Source organism: Zophobas morio, unplaced genomic scaffold, assembly GCF_036711695.1.
Source record: "Zophobas morio isolate AGI-343-1 ecotype UQ-CSIRO unplaced genomic scaffold, CSIRO_AGI_Zmor_V1 ptg000017l, whole genome shotgun sequence".
Lineage (NCBI taxonomy): Eukaryota > Metazoa > Arthropoda > Insecta > Coleoptera > Tenebrionidae > Zophobas > Zophobas morio.
In genome coordinates, this window is record NW_026972122.1 from 16,286,853 (window position 1) to 16,310,877 (window position 24,025).

General features: G+C 32.6%; 1 non-coding gene across 1 annotated transcript; it reads right to left on the reverse strand.

Annotated features, from left to right (window-relative positions):
* Positions 1–23,535: 23,535 nt before the first annotated feature.
* LOC135130711 (U6 spliceosomal RNA) lies at positions 23,536–23,640 on the reverse strand. The gene has a single exon (XR_010280838.1). It is a non-coding gene; the product is annotated as a U6 spliceosomal RNA (small nuclear RNA).
* Positions 23,641–24,025: the final 385 nt, after the last annotated feature.

Sequence of the window (24,025 nt, forward strand, 5' to 3'; positions counted from 1 at the left end):
AATAAAATAACGAAACAATTTACTCACGTATACGGCGCCGGTGTAATATCTAGAGAGCGGATTTCTGTCGGGCTAGGCAAGGCCAAACTCGGTACGGCTCGCACGGGATGCGAATTCATTGCCGTTGCGGACTGCACTTCGTTTATTTGAGATTAGAATAACGTTGTTTCGTTGCACTCTGCTGTTAATTCCCGTTCTCATTTACTTAGCCGTTTGATTAATAAATCGTTAATTATATTTATGGAATCCAGCACGTCCCCCCCTATAATCGTGACGTAGCCCGACAGAAATCCGCTGTCTAGTAATATGAGGGGCAACTGAAAATCGTTTATGTATAAACATTCTTAATTTAAGATGACAAGCGTAACAGCATACGTGAGAGCCAAACAGGGAAACTGTAAACAAAACGACCATCGGTTTTATTGCTTCGACTTCCGCTTATTATATAAAACATTGCGTTTTATTTTAATTCTTGACGGTGAAATTCACAATTGGTTGATTATAAACATGTCTATTTCGCATTCGCGGAACCAAGTGACCGCATAAAACAAATGCAGGTCTGTGATGTTAAAGTCGATGTAAATAAGCGTGCTACTCTTATGTTTCAACCGAGTTTTTCCTTTAACAAATTTTGTGTCTACCAAATTGGGTTGGTTGGGGTGTAATACTAATAATAAGTGTTGCCTTTAATTTAATCAATAAAATAAATTGACTTCATTAATTTTTTTGAACCACATCTTAAGAAAATCTAAAAAATATGAATGGAATGATAAATCACAAGTACAAACTCAATATTTTGTTTGCATTTTAGATAGGATTTATTCAGCAAAATTTAAGGGTGACGTCATCAATTTTTTTAGGAGGGATGAACAAATACATTTTGAACAAAAGTTTACCATGCTTATAATAACTTTAAAATATTCCCAAGATTTCAAAGCATTCGGTTTTGTAATTCCTGATTAAATCGATAAAATAAATTCACGTCTTCATTAATTTTTTTGAGTCACCCTGCATATGCAAATCCAAAAATATGAATGGAATGATAAATCACAAGTACAGACTCATCATATTTTGTACATTTTAGATACGATTTATTCGGCAAACTTTTGAGCTGACGTCATCAGTTTTTTGTAGAAGATAACCACATATATTTTGACTAAAAATTTATTATGCTCTTTATAACCTTACAACATCTGCAAGATTTCAAAGCATTCGGTTTTGTAGTTCCTGATTAAATCAATAAAATAAATTTACGCATTCATTAATTTTTTTGAGTCACCCTGTATATGCAAATCGAAAAAATTTGAATGGAATGATAAATCACAAGAAGAGACTCACCATATTTTGTACATTTTAGATAGGATTTATTCAGCAAAATTTTGTGGTGACATCATAAATTTTTTAGGGGGGACGACCAAATACGTTTTGATCAAAAATTTACCATGCTTATGATAATTTTAAAATATCTTCAAGATTTCGAAGCATTCGGTTTTGTAGTTCCTGAGTAAATCAGTAAAATAAATTTACGCTTTCATTTATTTTCTTGAATCACCCTGTAAATGCAAATCCAAAAAATATGAATGGAGTGATAGATCACAAGTACAGACTGATCATATTTTGTACATTTTAGATATGATTTATTCGGCAAATTTTCGAGCTGACGTCATCAAGTTTTTGGAGGGGATAAGCAAATATATTTTGACTAAACATTTATTATGCTCTTTATAACCTTAAAGCATCTGCAAGATGTCAGAGCATTCCGTTTTGTAGTTCCTGATTAAATCAATAAAATATATATACGCATTCATTAATTTTTTTGAGTCACCCTGTATATGCAAATCCAAAAAATATGAATGGAGTGATAAATGACAAGTACAGGCTCATCATATTTTGTACATTTTAGATAGGATTTATTCGGCAAACTTTCGAGCTGACGTCATCAAGTTTTTGGAGGGGATAAGCAAATATATTTTGACTAAACATTTATTATGCTCTTTATGACCTTAAAACATCTGCAAGATTTCAGAGCATTCGGTTTTGTAGTTCCTGATTAAATCAATAAATTATATTTACGCATTCATTAATTTTTTTGAGTCACCCTGTATATGCAAATCCAAAAAATATGAATGGAGTGATAGATCACAAGTACAGACTCATCATATTTTGTACATTTTAGATATGATTTATTCCACAAACTTTTGAGCTGACGTCATCAAGTTTTTGGAGGGGATAAGCAAATATTTTTTGACTAAAGATTTATGATGCTCTTTATAGCCTTAAAACATCTGCAAGATTTCAGAGCATTCGGTTTTGTAATTCCTGATTAAATCAATAAAATATATTTACGCATTCATTAATTTTTTTGAGTCACCCTGTATATGCAAATCCAAAAAATATGAATGGAGTGATAGATCACAAGTACAGACTCATCATATTTTGTACATTTTAGATATGATTTATTCCACAAACTTTTGAGCTGACGTCATCAAGTTTGTGGAGGGGATAAGCAAATATTTTTTGACTAAAGATTTATGATGCTCTTTATAGCCTTAAAACATCTGCAACATTTCAAAGCATTCTGGTTAGCAGATTAAAAATTAAATTTCAAAATATTGTTTTATAATTTTGATTTTTTTTCCAAAAATCTGGACGTTTCGGGTGAAAAGTCAATTCAGAGTTGTAAAGTACATGTGTGGGACTATGTTATTTTATACAATTGAAAACCCATTTACTATGTACAATTTTGAAGTGACGTCATCGCATTAGTGGTGGGGATGATTAGACAAATTTTGGTTAGCGTTTTACCATCTACATGATATTCTTAATATAAGTACAAAATTTCACAACAATCGGTCGAGTACTTTCGGAGATTATCTGTCTAATAAAAATCCGGGACGGCAGACGGACAGACGGACGGACAGACGGACGGACAGACGGACAGACGGACAGACGGACAGACAGGCGGAAATGGGAGACCTATTTCTTCGTCTTCTAGGGGTCATGAAAGATCGAGAAAACGTAAAAGTAGAGAGTCGGCCGACGGACTCGATTGCAATACTTCCTTTGCTTACGCTCGGGAAGTAAAAATCAAGCCCTTCCTGAATTGGTACAAAATAAACAAAGACATTAAAAAATTGGCATAACAAGTATCAGAATTAAGATTAATTCCTGAGGAATCCAAAGTTGCGTACTATAAAAAATTGGTCTAAAGAGTTTAGACAGTACTTCCCTCGCTGTCGGAAACTTGACGACTGCATGCCTATTGTGTTTTTTTTCTCATTACATTTTTGTAGTGGAAATTTAAAAAAAATTGCGATGACGTCATCAACATTTTTGCAAGGACACGTATATCAGTTGGGATAGATGTAGTGTAATACTAAGAATAAAATTATTATATTCTCAAATTTTCGGGAAAATGAATTGGGTCGTTTTGAATATTGATTTGTAATAATCAATAAAATAACGAAACAATTTACTCACGTATACGTATCAGAGGCAACTGAAAATCGTGTATGTATAAACATTCTTAATTTAAGATGACAGGCGTAACAGCATACGTGAGAGTCAAACAGAGAAACTGTAAACAAAACGACCATCGGTTTTATTGCTTCGACTTCCGCTTATTATATAAAACATTGGGTTTTATTTTAATTCTTGACGGTGAAATTCACAATTGGTTGATTATAAACATGTCTATTTCACATTCGCGGAACCAAGTGAACGCATAAAACAAATGCAGGTCTGTCATGTTAAAGTCGATGTAAATAAGCGTGTTACCCTTATGTTTCAAGCGAGTTTTTTCTTTAACAAATTTTGTGTCCACCAAATTGGGTTGGTTGGGGTGTAATACTAATAATAAGTGTTGCCTTTAATTTAATCAATAAAATAAATTGACTTCATTAATTTTTTTGAACCACCTCTTAAGAAAATCTAAAAAATATGAATGGAATGATAAATCACAAGTACAAGCTCATCATATTTTTTGCATTTTAGATAGGATTTATTCAGCAAAATTTAAGGGTGACGTCATCAATTTTTTTAGGAGGGATGAACAAATACATTTTGAACAAAAGTTTACCATGCTTATAATAACTTTAAAATATTCCCAAGATTTCAAAGCATTCGGTTTTGTAGTTCCTGATTAAATCGATAAAATAAATTCACGCCTTCATTAATTTTTTTGAGTCACCCTGCATATGCAAATCCAAAAATATGAATGGAATGATAAATCACAAGTACAGACTCATCATATTTTGTACATTTTAGATACGATTTATTCGGCAAACTTTTGAGCTGACGTCATCAGTTTTTTGTAGAAGATAACCAAATATATTTTGACTAAAAATTTATTATGCTCTTTATAACCTTAAAACATTTGCAAGATTTCAAAGCATTCGGTTTTGTAGTTCCTGATTAAATCAATAAAATAAATTTACGCATTCATTAATTTTTTTGAGTCACCCTGTATATGCAAATCGAAAAAATTTGAATGGAATGATAAATCACAAGAAGAGACTCACCATATTTTGTACATTTTAGATAGGATTTATTCAGCAAAATTTTGTGGTGACGTCATAAATTTTTTAGGGGGGACGACCAAATACGTTTTGATCAAAAATTTACCATGCTTATGATAATTTTAAAATATCTTCAAGATTTCGAAGCATTCGGTTTTGTAGTTCCTGAGTAAATCAGTAAAATAAATTTACGCTTTCATTTATTTTCTTGAATCACCCTGTATATGCAAATCCAAAAAATATGAATGGAGTGATAGATCACAAGTACAGACTGATCATATTTTGTACATTTTAGATATGATTTATTCGGCAAATTTTCGAGCTGACGTCATCAAGTTTTTGGAGGGGATAAGCAAATATATTTTGACTAAACATTTATTATGCTCTTTATAACCTTAAAACATCTGCAAGATGTCAGAGCATTCCGTTTTGTAGTTCCTGATTAAATCAATAAAATATATTTACGCATTCATTAATTTTTTTGAGTCACTCTGTATATGCAAATCCAAAAAATATGAATGGAGTGATAAATGACAAGTACTGGCTCATCATATTTTGTACATTTTAGATATGATTTATTCGGCAAACTTTCGAGCTGACGTCATCAAGTTTTTGGAGGGGATAAGCAAATATATTTTGACTAAACATTTATTATGCTCTTTATGACCTTAAAATATCTGCAAGATTTCAGAGCATTCGGTTTTGTAGTTCCTGATTAAATCAATAAAATATATTTACGCATTCATTAATTTTTTTGAGTCACCCTGTATATGCAAATCCAAAAAATATGAATGGAGTGATAGATCACAAGTACAGACTCATCATATTTTGTACATTTTAGATATGATTTATTCCACAAACTTTTGAGCTGACGTCATCAAGTTTTTGGAGGGGATAAGCAAATATTTTTTGACTAAAGATTTATGATGCTCTTTATAGCCTTAAAACATCTGCAACATTTCAAAGCATTCTGGTTACCAGATTAAAAATTAAATTTCAAAATTTTGTTTTATAATTTTGATTTTTTTTCCAAAAATCTGGACGTTTCGGGTGAAAAGTCGATTCAGAGTTGTAAACTACATGTGTAGGACTATGTTATTTTATACAATTGAAAACCCATTTACTATGTACAATTTTGAAGTGACGTCATCGCATTAGTGGTGGGGATGATTAGACAAATTTTGGTTAGCGTTTTACCATCTACATGATATTCATAATATAAGTACAAAATTTCACAACAATCGGTCGAGTACTTTCGGAGATTATCTGTCTAATAAAAATCCGGGACAACAGACGGACAGACGGACGGACAGACGGACAGACGGACAGACAGACGGAAATGGGAGACCTATTTCTTCGTCTTCTAGGGGTCATGAAAGATCGAGAAAACGTAAAAGTAGAGAGTCGGCCGACGGACTCGATTACAATACTTCCTTTGCTTACGCTCGGGAAGTAAAAATACGACAGAGTAGTGAAATGGATGGCAATAAAAAATTCCGACAAAACAGTGTTGCTTGCTTACATGAATAAAATGATAAAACGGTAATTAATTAAATTTTAATCACTAATTTTCTAATTCTTTACAGTCAAGTCAATATAAATCGTCATCACTTTGGTGTTATCACTCAAAATTATAGGCAATGTTGAGAAATAAAAAAGGAATTAATTTAGCTGATTTTCATAAAGTCTCCATGCTTTTATGAAAGAAATTAACAAAGGCTATGAGCCTAAAAAAATAAGTAAAAAAGTTACGTACATTTTTTACCGAAGCCTCAGATGATACGTTCTTGTTTTTGAAAGTAAGTACCAAATTAAAACACATTTAAATTTGTTAATCAATACTATTGCTTTTCAGGTTGTAGCTATTTGTGGTGTATTTGGAATTTGGATCATGTAGAAGATTCTGTGATTTGCGCATGTCTGACATTAATACAGAGGATTCTGCTTTATTAATCACTATTCGTCCATCTAAAAGGACCGAAAATTTGCAGTTTTTGATGATTCTGACATATTGTGTGTCAAGTTATTCAACAAATTCTGTCACTCCGTCCAGAAAATCTAACTACAGTTAGAGTGTTTTTGAGGTATTCCAATGGAAAATGCACGAAGTAAGTCGTTGGAATGAATACTTTTGGAAAATGTCCTTTTCATGTAGCCCGTTCTGAATCTCCCAGACGCTGAGAAGTACACCGGTCATGCTTTTAGACGAAGTTCGGCTACGATCTTGGCAAATAGTGGAATGAGCGTGGATGAACTGAGTAGGGTGGAAATATTCGCTGAATCAACTTCATCAACACCTATGGACTTTTAACCAAAGAGTGAACATGCAGAAGTTACTACTAGTTTTAAATTAACAAATATTAATCAGCATTTATTTTATTTATTTTATTTATTCGAATAAAAATTAGTACGTACTCTCTTATTGATAATATTTATTGTTGCCTACACTACTTTAAAACACTAGTGCCATAAAGGCCCGATTGCTCAAGCATCTGCGTGTTTTAATCAATGATTATGATGTACGTATAATAAAAAACAACATTTTGCAACTTAATTTTGAATCTACAAAAACCGAATGCTTTGAAATTTTGCAGATGTTTTAAAGTTATGATAAGCATGATACATTTTTTAACAAAATATATTTATATATCCCGTCCCAAAAGGTCAAAATTTTATCGGATGTCCAAATGTGATGAGGCTATACTTGTGATTTATCATTATGTTCATATTTCTTGGATTTTCTTATACATGGTGACTCAAAAAAGTTAATAAATGCGTGAATTTGTTTTACTGCTTTAATCAGGAACTTCCAAACCGCATGCTTTGAAATCATGGAGATGTTGTAAAGTTATCATAAGCATGGTAAATTTTTGATCAAAATGAATTTGCTCATCCCCTCTAAAAAACTGATGATGTCACCTGAAAATATCGCTTAATAAATCCTTTCTTAACTGTGCAAAATATGATGAGTCTATACTGTGAATTATCACGGCATTAATATTTTTAGATTTGCTTATATAGGGTGTCTCAAAAAAATTAATGACTGAGTCAATTTATTTTATTGATTAAATCAAGAAATGCAAAACTGCATACTTTGAAATCTTGCAAACGTTTTGAAGTTATTGTAAGCATGGTAAATTGTTAATCAAAATATATCTGCTTATTCCCCCCAAAAAATGGATGCCGTCATTTAAAAATTTTGCGTAATAAATTCTACCCAAAATGTGAAAAATATGATGAGGTTTTACTTGTGATTTATCATTGCATTCATATTTTTTTGCATTTCCTTAAAGAAGTGGCTCAGAAAAATTAATGAATGAGTCGATTTATTTTATTGATTAAATCAGGAACGGCTCACTCCATTTTCCCAGAAAATTTTTAAATTGCGATAGTGTTATTTTTAGTATTACACTGTACCAATTGAAGTTGTTCTACCTGTCTTTGCAAAAATGATGAAGTCATCACAAAATTGCTTAAAGAAAAAACTCAACTCTAGGGAAGTTCTGTCGAAACAACTTTCGATCAATTTTGCCGAATAAATATTATCTAAAATATGCAAAATATAGTGAGTCTATTTTGTGCTTTATGGGTTTATATTTTTTAGAATTACTTATACCGTGCGAGAAAAATTAACGGATCAGTCAAGCTATTTTGTTGATCAAATCAAGAACGGCTCATCACATTTTTAGAAAAAATGAGTATACAGCTGATGTTAGGAAAGTAGAAAACAAACAACTGACACGTCTAGTGCGACTAAAATGTGATTTTAGTGGATGTATGGGTATTTTCATATTTTCTCTACGTTTCACGGGCCCTAGAGAATGAAGAAATAGGTTCTGCGTTTTCATTTCTCTATTGTCTCTCTGTCTGGCGTCTATGTCGATTTTTATTAGACGGATATTTTCCGAAACTACAGACCCGACTGTTGTCAAATTCGGTATGTATATTTTAAAGATATTATGTAAATGGTAAAACGCTACCCAGTTTGTTTGATCGTTCCATCAACCACGTAATTACGACACCTGAACCTTTTGGATAGTAAATATTATTTAAATTTTATAAAATAATGTTATTTCGATTGTTGGAGTTTGTACTCCAACAATTCTGATTTATGAATTCGTTCCCATTTTTTACCTTAGAAATTTAAATTTTTGGAAAAAAAAAATCAGAATTATAACAACGCGTTACACTTGAAATTTGTAACCGTAAAGCTGAATGGTCTTTAATCTTGCAAACGTTTTGGGGTTATCGTGAGTGAGTAAATCGTTAATCACAATTTATTAGTTTATCCCCTATGAAAAATAGATGACGTCATCTATTCTCTCTTTTTACCCCATAAATCGTACCTAAAATATCTAAAATATTACGAGTATTCGAAATATTTTGCACATTTAATGACATCGTCTCAAAATTTTTTAATGAAAATCATTTGAAACACGTGTAGCACGCTTTCTAACTTTTACTTTAACACTACACACATATCTTTATTTTGACTCATAGGGTTTATGATAAAATAAATAAAATGCAAAGCCAAATTTTATAATTTTTCGAAAACACTGGATATGTTGTACTTCAGTAGCTTTAGAAGTTCTGTCTAAATAACATTAGATCAATATTTTTCTATTGCTTTATACTTTATTTTTAATTTATATTCATTCATATATACTTGCCATTAAACATGTTCTATACTTCACGAATTTTTCATTCTGCTAACAAGAATGTAAGGTATACAATATATTACTCTTCAAGAGCAACTACAACGACAATCATGAACTTGTCTACCGTATGTCAAAAGCTTTCAGACAAGGTGTTACACGGTAATTACTCACGATGAAAATATAATAATTTGTGATTAGTAGGCGAGCATTAGTCCTCTTTCCAGTCCACAATAGTTCTTTATGCACTAAGGACGAAAAAGTGCCTTTTACAGACCAGTTTGCAGCAAGGCTATAATAGATAGTTATTTGTCGAGGTGCATATTACATTTTTCTGTCGGCCTTCCCCGTTCTATTTAATTAAAAATCGATATATGTATACTCTTTTACGTGTAACGACTTCTTATGTTAATTATAATACTCAAAATGACAATTAAAATGATAATGTTAATCGTACACGCTGTTAAAATGATACAAACACCAACCCCGCACCAGAACGGACGAAAAAGGTTTGCGGACGAAAAATGTGAAGTGTTCAAAAAAGTCATTTTTCGTCCAAATACGTATAATGTCATTTTTGGTAAAGGTCAACCTAAAAATATGTTTTTTTATTATTAAACCATTCCTGAAAAATGTGCAACAAAATTTAAAAAATAGCATGTAAATGTAAAAAAAAATGGAAAAAGGCTTATCGAGCTAATGTATAAGATCAATAAAAATATTCGTTTAAAACAATCTTGTAAAACCAAAATTATAAATAGGTTGAATATTTTAATAAAATATACACTCAGGCTTAGCAGCAAAAATTGTTACGCTCAGAAACACGGCACGTAGGTTACTGACATCGATTTATAAATCGAATCTACTATAATAGGATTGCGTCGAATTGGATGAAAAACTGGACAAACTGTTAGAAGATTTCATTATCAAAACTGCTAAAGTCCGAACTGTCTGACCCAAGCAATCGGACGAGGCTATAACTTTCTGATTGAACCATCAAGCAAACTGTGGCAATATTTCTGGCTTGCCCTATCACCAGGTTATTACTACAGGAATTGGAAATCAATCAAGATCTAGATACACAAAGTTTATCTTTGGTAAGATGGCTCCAATTTCTACCTAATACTAAGGCCTCGGATATATAGAGGGTATCTGTAATGTTTGCTCGGTTTCAGTTTATGTGTCAGGAATATGTACGACGATACATTTGCCCACAAAATATTAAAAAAGTTTTATCGGATAACTTCCACGAAACCGTAACCCTAACGTAACTGATCCACTAAGGAAAAAACGTGCTCCGGAAAATTGGAAATATTAATTAAAGAGAGAAGGAAACACTTAATACATCAACGTTTTGACTGTTTAAGAATTCAACATGTAGAAGGATACCCACTTTTCTAAATAAGACCTATATTAGGGACTAAAGGAATCGAGGAAAGTGCTTTCCTTGTCCTAATAGCAACTCAATTCGTGTAGGAACCAGGGGTGTATTCGAAAAAATTGCATTTATTTGACCTTAAACACAGTTAACATGAACAAAAATACTTGCATTTGCATTTCATATGGTCTTCGCATTGCTAAATAAAAATATACTTTTTAGAACACTAACAACTTTTGGGTTTACATGGTGAGTTTCTGCGTTTTAACATTCTTGAATAACTACGAACTGTACGAATATGGTTTTGTCTCGAGAAGGAAATTAAACAGTAGAGGTAAATTTCTAGCAACGGAATTGTAAGAAAAAAAGATTTTTTATAGTCCGGCTCTGGAGTGACCCGGCGGATCAAATTGCCTTGTTTGTGTACTCTATGTCGCGGTGTCCCTCACAATATCAGCGCGGCTTGTTTCTTTGTCCAATCGATTGTGTGACATCTTGTCTTTATGGACCAGATACGTACACTTGGCCCGAATTTCTTGCCATATTGCAGATGTTCTTCCACTCCTCGGACTCACTTTCCGCATGTTCCTTCTATACCACACCACTTACGCCTTGATTGGAATGTTATGATTCCGGATTTTACTTTGACAGAGGTAGCGCTCTACCTTTAGTACCCTCTTTACTAAACCCTTTGAACGTTTTCAGGATGATAATAATTGACCTTTCTGATAAATCAAAAGCAATAAAGTTGTAGGATGCGAATGTGAAGGGTTATTGATAGGATCGTTTTGTCGGCGAAGGTAATAAATGTTTTATTTGATAATTATGTTGATGTAGTCCCAGCATTGTATTGTGCCGTAAGCGACGCAGACATGGTAGTTAGCCACAAAGCGCCCCGATCGACCCGCCATCAGCTGAAGCAGGCGCCGGCCGGACTGGCGTCGAGACGCCCTACCTGCGACCCGACGCTCAGTTTGCATATCCTTCAAGTGCTCTAGCTCATCGTGTTATTTTTGATTTATCAAGGCGCGCAATTTTATTACAAAAATTATTTTTAAACTTGCAGCTCTTTAACATGAAAAAACATAATACATACATCGCTTTTTTAAGTCTTTTGAGACTATTTGTCAAAAGTTCATTTTTAAGAAATTAAGATTCACTGTCCACGAAAGGTGTCATTATAATTTAAAGAAGAATATAAAATGTACAAGTTATTTAACAATAATGAGAAAGATAAAATTAACATAATCATGATTATACACATACACTTACATATAGTATACCTGCCTGCTTCAGGAGATTTGCTTCTGACCAGGTTGTACCGAAGCTAATTTGCAAACAAAGAGGTTTATACCCGATTTATTATCATCTTGGCACTTTCGTTAAAAAAAGTTTGTTTCTGTAAATTTTGTTTCTATAAGCAAGCTGTACAGAAGTGATATTTTTTTTATATTGGTAAAAAAGTATTACATGTAACAACACTGTTTTCCTACAACTGTTGAAAAAGAAGTGTTTATTTTGTACTTGCTAAAACGTACGACTACGGCATTACCTCGGTAACAATTGTAGAAAATATTTACATACAAGTTGTTGGCTGTACTCATTTTTCATTCGTATGAGTCTCGACATTCAGCCAGCTTTGGTTGAAATTTTCCTATTCGTGAGAATTAAGTGCAACCCTATGCTCGTTGTTAAAATATAAAATTGCTGTTTATATGCCAACTTGCAAAATGAACATTTTTTTTTCGCATAAGACGCTCGCTACGCTCGTGTGAGAACACTTCGTGTGCAAAAAAAGCAGAGTTTTTCAACGTCTCATACACAGGACTTTTGCAATTTTGCAAAAATGGCCGTAAAATAATAATAGATGATTTTTATTTTGCTAGCGTCAATAAATTTTAATTAAAAGTTTGGTGGCTGAAAATACTTTTCTTTGTTACTTACTGTCGTTTATCTAATAAATAACAAAAACTATCGTGAGATTTAGTTTTAAATATAAATGTACCTAAGTGGATATTTTACTGTGTTTCGAAAAAAAGAGTGATTCAGATGAAAACGACATTCTGCTTAAAATTGAAGCTGCCGCCGCGCCGCACAAGACGCCGTATCATCCCCCAAAAATCCCGACTCGCCTACGAGACAACATACCGCCGGCGCCGTTTTGAAGAATGGAGTTGAAAAGGAAAAATAAATTGCATTAATGAAAGAGTACTTTTTATTTGTAAAAAAAAATCTTAAAAGCTGTAAGTTTTAATTTTTAATGTTGATACCGATTGCAAGTTTGAAAGTCTATTTTAAATTCAAAATGATAACAAAATTGATTCAGAATTGCAAAAATATCATATTTTGGCTTATTGAATTGTTGATTTTTGTTATTTAGGGCAAAAGATGTGACAAATGATATTTATTGTAATAAAATCAACACTGAATTGTTCAATTGGTGTGCGATAAACGATTAAAGTACAAGTGTAATCTAACCTCGACCCATATTTCAGAATCATAATATAATAACTATTACTCAGTTTATTAGAAGTTTGCACCATCTCTAAATACGTGGATACTATTCTTAATTCCCGAACGTAAGCCAAGGAAGTTTTGTAATGGGCACTATCGGATGACTGGTTAATTTAATATTTTCTCATGTATCTAGAATACTAAAGAATAGGTTCCGACTATCTGCCTGTCTGTCTGTCATGAGTTGTCTGCCGTCTGTCTGTGTTCAGTTTTATTAGATAGATAATTTGCAAAACCACCGGATTATTATCAAATTGTATTCTTATGTAGTTTAGGAATATCGTGTGGATGGTAAAACGTTGACCAAAATGTGTCTTATCACCCCCATCAACAATACGAATTGTATACTGTATGATGACATCCTCACGTCCCTTCATCATTTTGTTTCGCTAACGTTATCTAAATGTATAAAATAGTATACTTCTGTACTCGTGGTTTATGAATCTACCTTGATTTTTATCACAATTACTTTAGAAAAATGTATCATTGCAATATTTTCCACGTGGTTCATATAGCCCATATGTCGCTTTTGCATCAAATGCTTCGATTGATGATTAATTCTCAAATTGTGTTACATATATTTTTTACTTATAGGAGTTATCATAAAGTAAATAGAATTTTGCAAAATCAGATTTTATAGTTTTTCGAAAAAACTGGATTTTTTCGATTGTATTTAAGGGGCTAGGGAAGTTTTGTCTAAATAACCTTGTACCAATTTTTACCCATGGTGACACACACAAGTAAATATATATTAAAGTAATTTCATCTTCTCCATATAACAGTTTTTTGCAAAATAATATCTCTCTAGGTTACGACTTTCATTTCACTAGTAATACGTGTTCGTTATTTTATATTGTCACTAAAAGTGTTTGTTTTTCGATTTTAATCACTTTAGTTGTACGGTTTTTGGGCGTTGTAGATTGTACCGAGATAGCAATACAGAACACGATCAAACATAACCATGGATTTTTTATATTGCTTGTAATCTGACAAAACGATAAATCTATCAAAAATAAGTGTTCAAAAATCCACGGCTGTCTTTGATCGTGTTTTTTATTGCTCCTTCGGTAGTTTTTGTTACAACTTGTGACAAGGGTTGTTTGAACATTTTGTCAAAATAAATTTTTTACCGTTTATTGAAGAAGACACATCACATAAGAATGAAACTGAAATATAGTTTTATAAAAACGGGTATAGGTAGGGTAAAATTTGTGAAATTGTACCACTTTTTAAATTGTACCAGGGCTTGATTTTACACTTACACACTTTTTTGTGCCATCTAATGAGCATGAAACAGCTAACACCTAATAACACATATTCAAACCTTTGTAAAGTTGTAAGCGTGACCGTTAGCGGGTAAGAATATATTAATATTAATTAATAAAGTACCCATTTGATGTAAAAGTCAGACAGTATACAGGGTGATTTTTTTAACCTAAAATTTTCAAATACATATCTCGAAAAATAAGCGCTCTGCGAAAAAATGTCTAGAATCAAAATTTAATCATACAGCGGGAGAAATACATTAGTGCTAAAATTAACCCCCCTCCCTCTCTCCTTGTAGGCGGGGCAAGGGTTAACTTTGAAGCCTTAAATGGGAACTGCTATTTCAAATTAAAAGTACGTATGATTTGTTTGAAACATTTTATTCGATTCGTAATAGATAGCGCTGAATGGACGAAATTCAAATTTTTCTGATTTGTACTACTGTGGTCTTATGCATACGATTCTGCAAAACGTTGGCAATAAAAATACCACGTTTTATGTAAATACTCCGAATTCGTCGTCAAAAAAGTTTATTCATGTTGCAAATTTCGAATAACTTGGAAATAGTTACCTTTAGAAATGTAAATGGTTGGCCAATAAACTACTTTTAGCGTAACCAAGAAACAACGATGTGGATGAAGTAGTTTTCTGTTCCCTTCGAAATGCTTGATTAACATTGAGTCCCCTTGCCTCTCACATATCAGAGTGCTCGTTTTAGGTGAGTAACCCTCGCCTCTCAAGGTGCTTGATTTAGGTGAGTTCCCTCGTCTCTCACCTATCAGGCAGCTGCATTTATGAGTCTCTTCTCCTCTCAGTTATCAGGGTGCTTAATTTATATGAGTCGGCTCACATCATCATCTTTCAATTAAAGTATATAAGTGCTCAAAATGATGGCCTTCAAATTCAATGCACAAGCATTTCTGATTCGTTCAATCATATTCTCACATGTTGTTAGTTCTTGTTTGTAAACATTGTCTTTGAGATAGTTCCACAAAAAGAAATCTGCCGAATTAAGATCTGGTAATCTGGTAATCTGGCAGTCCAATGACCATTGAAATTATGATCAAGTACTTCACGTGCTTCCACTGAATAGTGTGCTGGACAACCATCATGTTGAAACCACATGTTCTGTCGCACTTCTAACCTCAAGTTTTTAAGTAATGTTGGCACATTTTTCAAAATGTCTCGATACATTTCTCCATTCAAGTTGTCTTCAATAATGTGGCGACTCATTTTTGATTATTTAAATGAAAGCGTCTTATTTTTTGCTGCAGAATTGTATGCATAAGTTCTCAGTGGGAGAAATTGAAAAAAATTGAATTTCGTTTATTACAGCATTGTCTGTTATGAATATAAAAAAATGTTTTAGATAAACCCTACGCACTTTTAGCCGTAGAATCCAAATGTATAATAAAAAATCGAGGTTTCTATTTAAAATTTCAAAGTTACCCCCCGCCCCACCTACAAAGAGCGGAAGGGGGACTAGTTTTTTTACACCAAAGTATTTCGCCCATGGAATGATTAAACATTTTTTTGTAGAGTGATTATTCTTAGAGAGATTTGAAAGTTTCAAGTTAAAAAAAATCACCCTGTATAGTAGGCTCTGTACTTTCTATTACCTCGATTTGATCATATATCTGTAGAAGATTGTAAATTTTATTCATTTTCCCAATACGGAACACACAAATAATGATTTTAATATTAAAATTGCGTCCAGTATTAAAAAATTGTGTGACGGTTTTCTAAATTGTACTGCTCTGATGCTTCTTATTTTATACCTATTCGATTTAAAAAAATTCAAAGAATTTACAGTAACAATTGCTGTATCTAAATACTTGTAAATAGAATGGATTAAAAAAGAAAATATGGGAAGTGGGAAGAGAAAGATATGGAGAGAGCAATTACTGCATATAAATAAGTCACAGTCTTTTATTTCTAAAATTGAAAATAAACTATAAGCAGACAAATACAAAAACTCTAGGAATGTTTTCTTTGGTACTACCATTAAAGATATTAGAAAAAACTGCTTATCATCTTGCAGAGAAAAACAAAATCTGCGAGATATACCACGTGTCTAGAAAATGGCGGACAAACTCTTCAGTACGTTATATACGGGGTTTCGGGAGTCCCAAAAGGTGGCAAGAAGGAATACCTACGTCGTATGTGATATTTGTACCTACCTAAAAATGCTTACTTTTAGAAATTTACTCAACACGTTCCTACATCTTAGCTATTACAAGACTGCTCAGAAAATATTTTAATTTTAAAAAATTTTAAATGTAATTTTAGAATGTATATCTATATTTTGCGATTTTTTTTTTAATTTTGAATATGTATTTTCTTACATTAAAACATTGACTTATTAAATTGTCATTATTGTTCTTAATTTTTAATGAAAGGTGTAGCCGATACGATTATAACGCTACTAAGTGGTACAATTTGGGAAACTTATTTTCTAAATTGCTAAATAACAACTAAAACACTAAATAAAGGAATAGTAAATTGTCCTGCTATTTGGTGAAATGTTTGAATACATATTTAGAACAAAAAATGCAAAAAGTGGTAGGTACGATATAAGCTCCTCTATCCTAAGTGTTTACATCAATATTACTACACATTTTTAAAATAAAATTTAACAAACAAAAAATTGTGTTGTAGCTAGTTCCTATACCTGCTTAACAACAGTAAAAAAATTATGTTATTACAAACGTTACGTCGAAACTTCTCGCTTAGATTAGTAAGGTCGCTCTCGACTTGCTTATTCTTTCATAATTTGTTCGTTTTTATATTGTGTTTCAGGTGTGACCAGATTTGTTTCATTGTCACTTTCTGTACCACTTTCATACTCGGCTTTTTCGTGGTTTGCCCTAATTTACAAACACTACACATAGGTAATTAGAATGTGTCACAGAACTAACCATACTTTAAGTTGATGTTTACAATTTACAGCAGGCGGTTTTAACGCTGGACTTCATTTACCGAAAATTTGATATTTTTATTGAGTGGATTAGGAAATGCAAAATTTTACCGTGTAAAATCACATAAGACATGGAAGGTTTCATTTTATGTATTGATCTTTCCGAGTGTTTAATATTTTTATGGTGTAAAACCCCTTAAATTCGCAATTTAGAACCAGCGAACACAGAATTTGACATTTTGAGAGTTTTAACTTTTAAAAGTAGGTATTGTTGCTGTATTATCTTCAATAAAAGAATGGCAGTTTTTAAATGAAACAGAACAATCAAGTTTTTGTGAGGTATTTGTGGACATTGCTGCTTGCATCCTTCCTAAATTTAGTCTTTTGTTTGTAAATTATTTCAGTATGGATTCCGAACTGACGTCATCAGCGATATGTGGAGCTTTATTTAAGAGCCAATGTTGAGTAAACGATTTTAAAATGGTCGCCATTTGTTCTGTTTTACACAGATTTTTGTGTGCTGGTTAACTTACAGTTATTATTGTTATGTATTTTTACCAATAGATAAGAATATTTTGTCAAAAGTTTAGCGTTTCATTTACACGCCTACGAAATGATTTGCATTCCTACTATAAAAGTATCTCGATTTTAGGAGTAAGATGATGCAATGCCATTAATAACTTTGTTTTAATTATTGTTTTAAACTGCAAATACATAGTTATTTTTTGAATGTCATGCTATGTTAATATGGAATTAAGGTAGATACAATAATATCGCACATAAATTAAGCAACTTTTAAAAGACACACCTACTTTGCTTTTACGAAATAGCCAAAGCGAAAAATTCAACGAGTGATTTGACATAGGTATTGTACCTACTAGTACATACGAACAAATGGGTTTCTCGTTTCCGTCTATCTGTCTGTCTGACCGTCTTCCGCGACGATTTTTGTTAGACAGATAATCTGCGAAACTACTGGAGCGATTATTGTCAAATTTTATACGTGTAAAACGCTAACCAAACTTTGTCTAATCTTTCCCACCAATAATGTGATGACGTCATCTCAAAATTGTACATAGTAAATGGGTTTTAAATTGTTTAAAATAACATAGTCCTGCACGTGTAGCTTATGAATTCGTCTTGAATTTTAACCCGAAGTGTCCAAATTTTTGGAAAAAAAAAATTATGTAGCAACATTTTGCAATTTAATTTTGAATCTGCAAAACGGAATGCTTTGAAATCTTGCTGATGTTTTAAAGAAGTTAACATAAGCATGGTAAATTTTTAATTAAAATATATTTAGTTATCCCCCAAAATATTCATTACGCCACCTCTAAAATGTGTAAAATATGATGAATACTTATGATTTGTCATTCCATTCATATATATTTTCCAGATTTGCTTATACAGGTTCACTCAAAAAAGTCATGAATAAGTCAATTTATTTATGTTTCTTTCTCTTTTTACATTGAAATCTGGCAGACGTTTTGAAGTTATTTTAAGCACGGTGATTTTTTAATCAAAATGTATCTATTTATCAACCTAAAAAAATCATCTCAAAATGTTGCCGAATAAATCGTATCTAAAATGTGCAAACTATGATCAGTCTATACTTGTAAATCAGGATCGTATAAAGTTATCATAAGCATAATAAATTTTTAATCAAAATATATCGGTTTATTCCCCCCAATTTCAATCAACTTATAGGGGTTCTAAAAAAAATTAAATTCGCAAAATCAAATCTTATAATTTTCGAAAATGCTGGATATGTTTCATTGTACTTTAGGGGGAGGGAAGTTTTTTCGAAACAACTTTCGACTAATTTTTTTCGTATGTCGTAGTGTTTGTCATTGTGTTCGAGACAGGTGTCATTTCGATGTCAAACTCAGTTTAAAGGTTATTAACTTATAACAGTCGATATGACATTTCAGACACGACATAGGAAAAAAAATCTGAGCTAATATACTTATAGACGGCTAACTTTTATTGGAAAAAAATAGGATATGCTTCCCTTCATAAGAAAAATCTAAAAAATATCTACCGTTACTTTGAAGCACATTCTTTAACAAACATTTATTTAATAAATTTTTAGAATGTCGTTATTAACTTTCTAGATGATGTGGATCGATAAATTTTAATAGTTACTTACCAGTTCTCAAAAATTCAAAAACGCTGGCTACAATTTTTAAATTTCAAACTTCATGCAAAACAAGTAGGTACCTACCTACGACTAATGAAATACTTAATTGAAATATATACATGTTCCTTTTCCATGACGATATTTACACACTTTTTTATTACTGCCCGAGCTCAAGCGAATGTTTTCACGTTTTCTAGACATTTCGTGACGCCTAGAGTACTAAAAAATTGGTATAACCATTTCCGTTTGCCTACCTGTCGTGTCTCTATGGTTTGATTGTCTCGACTTTTATTTGACAGATAATATCCATAACTACCTACTGACTGTCAAATTTTAAATGTATTTTAGGAATATCTTGTAAGTAGATGATAAAACGCTAACCAAAATTTGGCTAATATCCCCACCAACAATTTGATGACGTCCTCTACCCTAGGACATCCAAATTTTCGCAGAGCAGCGAAGGTCGTGTGTTCGAACCATTGGTGAAGTTTTTTTTTCTTAAACTGTGGCTAGTACTTTTTATACTTATGCATATGTTTTGTATCTATTGTACAAATCAAGAATGGTGCACCCATTTGTTTATAATATGTAATATACAGATCTCTTTTTATAAAATGGGACACATTTAAATATGGGCACCAAAAAACCATAACGTCCGTGTTCAAACCTTAGTGTGAATTACGACACCTCCGTTGTACCTAAACGCAAATTTATGTCGAACAGTACCTAGGGTTTAGCACTGACATGAAATAAATATTTTGATAATTATCGTTAGTGTTTGTTTCTGCAGTTTGTCAGTTCAAGACACTTTTAGTTATTGTTTTAGGTTAAACCGAAGAGATTAATAAATAACCTGAAGAACAAAATATGTGAATTATAAGGTCTATTATTCGAAAACCAAACAAACAAGTTAACAATACTAATCCAACAGATACCAAAATGCCGTCCCTCATTTTGTTAGCACGCTTGCAGTTTTGTCCAAAACGATCTCTTCACTCTCATTAAAATGTCAGGTGCAATAACGGGGCATTTTTCAGAAATTCTTTGTTCCAAGTGTTTCACACTAAGTATTGGGGTTTTATAAACCCGTTTCTTCAGTGTGCCCCATAAAAAAATCTAATGGTGTAACGTCTAATACCATAAATTTTGCATCGTTTCTAAATCTATGTCTTCCAGAAACAATTTAAATTATAATTTCTAACACCCTCATTTCTGATGTCGTTGCTGTTATGGCTCTATTTCTTTTAATAGGGAACCAGTCCTTTCTTAAAGCTGCCTCGATTGTTTTAAAGATCTTGTCATCTGCAGTTTTTGGAAATCGTATGGCATGCAACCGGTCAGCTGCAAAAGCATTTTTCTTACATTCTCCATATAAGTATTAATTAAAGTCGTATCACATTTCTCATCGTTCGAATACACTATAGCAAATAATGTGACAAATGGTGCCAAATCTAATTTTTTAATAAAAATATCTCACTAGAAGTGAAATGTTTTGCTAGTTGCATTTAAAATTTGTAGGGCTCGGCATTATGCATGAAACACATTATATTAATTCTAATTATAACATTACTTAAATTAAAACTTCTGCACGATCCACTCAGATAAAGATTAAATAAAGTTATTATTAATTTTATTAGAAACACATCAATAATTATTTTTTTCGGCCTTCTAGTATGTGCGGCGATGATTGCTGTCGGCGGTCGGGCGGCGTTCGCCTAAAGCAATTCCGGGAGAGGGTTGCCGAAAGTCTCGATGGCGGATTCTAGAACAACCTCGATCGCCAAATATCTAGAAGGGAGCGAGTGGCTGTTTAAATAAAGACCACCACCGGGAATAGTCCAGTCGGAGTCCAACAAATGAGAGAATTTGAGTCTAGTAGAAACCATTCCAGTCGAGTCGGAATTATTCTGTATATAATCGCTGTATGGTTACTTGTGTAGTTTTGTATTGTTGTGAAATAAATGGTTGAGTTTTACCCACGCCGATTTTAAATTACCGATTAACGTAGTAGTAGATATATTTAAATTTTACTGTATTTTTTTTAATTTTCCGGTTTCCAACTTTACCTTTATCACCTTCACTCGGTATGTGTTCAATGTGGTTCAGATTTGTTTGTACACTTTTGAAAAGTCCTGATAACCCATGAGCGCAAAGATTTGTGACCCCTACTAAGTGGTTGATAATTTCCTTTTTTCTTGTAGCGCTTATTGGTTTACAAAATGGATCGTGGTTATATAAAACTCCAAAATTCTTGGAAAAATTATCGAAAAATTCTCAAAAAATTAGTCTAAAATTGTAAAAAAAGATATTCCTTCACCCCTGAAACAAATTCAGATAAATCGATTTTCCTTAATAAACTTTAATTCTGCGAATTCGATTTTTTATGGTAACCCCTATAAATTAGGAAAAAATTGGTGCGAATTTTTAAACTACAGGTAAAGATACGTGTACCCGTTTCAAGTAAGTTTTCCTTAAAAATTTTGTGATAACGTTATCAACGTTTTAGGAGGGACAAAATGTAACTATCAATTTGGTCGGGCAAAATGTGATACTAAGTAATTTGTCGTTCGTATTATTAGTTATTTATTGTTATTAATCAGTAAAAGGTATTGCTTCTTTCATTAATACATATATTTTAGGGCCACCTGTGGAAAATGAAAAATATGAATGCACTGACAGGATTTATTCAGCAAAATTTTGAGATGCGGTCTTTAGGTTTTTGATCGTTGTCAACACAAAAATTATGTACTTCATAAAATTTAAGTAGGTGTTATTTACTTTTCAATATGTTAAGATGACGTCCTCGCATTTTTGATCGAATTGGTGTCAACATAGATAATTAAATACAAACATCATCTAAAGATTGAATACATCCTCTCGTTTCATGGCATTGTGCACAAATGAAATGGTAGGTATGGGGTTTAGAACCGGTCTTTGAGGAAAGCCCGTAAATATTATGCGGGGCTTGAAAAAAATTCTTATCTTCACGGAGATAATTACGACGATTGCTGCAGCATCTCGTTTAAAAGGTGTCAACCAACTGCATTATATCCTTGCTTGATATCTGCAAAAATGCAGGCTGTTAGTTGAATATGAGGCGAACTGGAACCTCATTTGTGTCTAATTTGCAAGCCAAGTAAAACTTGTTCTTATTCAAGAACGTGCTATAAACGTCGACTTGTTCGAAAGTTTTAACAATAAACAAACGGTACACGTTTTTAAGAGTAGTTGGAAATTTATTTTCGTTATAGCATTCATTAACGATCATAAGAAGAACTGTTTCATTTGGTGAGGTAGATGGATTAACAATAACATAGGTAATTCTATAAAAGCCTGTGAAAATGTAGTTAGACGCCTTCAAAGAGCACTGCAATTCACGAAAGTTAATTTTTTTCTTCAACCGATGAAAGTAAGGAGTAGGGAGATGAATGTCACGAATTTCTTAGTAAAATGCTGGCGGTTCCAGAATTTTAAAATCGTTGGTGAGAAGTGGTTGGGACAGCAACAGCACACGTTACAGTTCCAATTTGGTGGATTTTTTTTTGACATTTGCCAGATTTATCCTATAGGTCTACATTGTCCCAGAAAAGTTACATAAGTTCTCCAACCTTTACACGTGTTGAACTTAAAGCGTCGGTTCGAGGTTTTACAAGGTCGATGCAGTCTAGGTCCCACCATGACGACTCGAGCTGGTGATGAACTTTTGGGAATTGTTGCGTTTGTTGCACTGGTAATTAAGTTTAGTACGTATTTAACTTTACAAAATTCTGAAGACGTTAAAATGAAGCGCAAAGTTATTCTAATATTGGTCTAGGTCAAATAAGGGGTTGAAATTTCCAGAGAGTGTTGTGTAAGGAAATCGATTACAATCGTCAAATTGTGAACTTAGAGGTATTTCTAATAACAACCATTGACTGGTCAAGGAAACGTTGGCTGAAACGAAAGTGCAGGTCAGATGACTGCTGAACAGAATAAGGAACATAACGTTGGCGAAATCAACACTGTCAGATCTGATAGTACCATACCTCTACAAGATGTGATCTAGATTGAAATCACCACCAGTCAAGACGTTAGCAGGCAGTTGTCTAAGGAGCGATAGCCAGCCAGAATAATTTACCACCAGAGCCGGCGGTCGATAGACGCATAAAAAAAATGTGGAACGCTTCACGATTTTGCGTGTCATCCTTGCGCAGGGCTCATGATAATCTTCTTTGAATTGTTCCAATTTTAGCACACGTATCTACGTAAGATAAGTCATTTCAAACATTTATTAATAAATATGTGCTGAAAATGTGCTTTAAGATAAAGTAGCACCAGGATATGCTTTTATTTATTTAGAATCGTGAAGATGTTGCAGATTATCTCAAAAACAACATTTTGAGAACAACGTAACGTTAGTAGAAACGCTATATGGTATAACTTTAGATCAGTATATTTACACCGACCACAAAGTTAATACGATTCCAAAAAAATTGTTTAACGAAGATTTATTAGAAAATATCCTGTGGTGTATACAGGGGCGGCTGGTCAGGGGCGGCAGGGTCGGCCACGCCGTACCAGTCATTTTAAAATACTTAGTAAGCGTTGAAATTAGAAAATAAAAAAAGAAATAAAGTTTGAATGTATGTTAGGATAGAT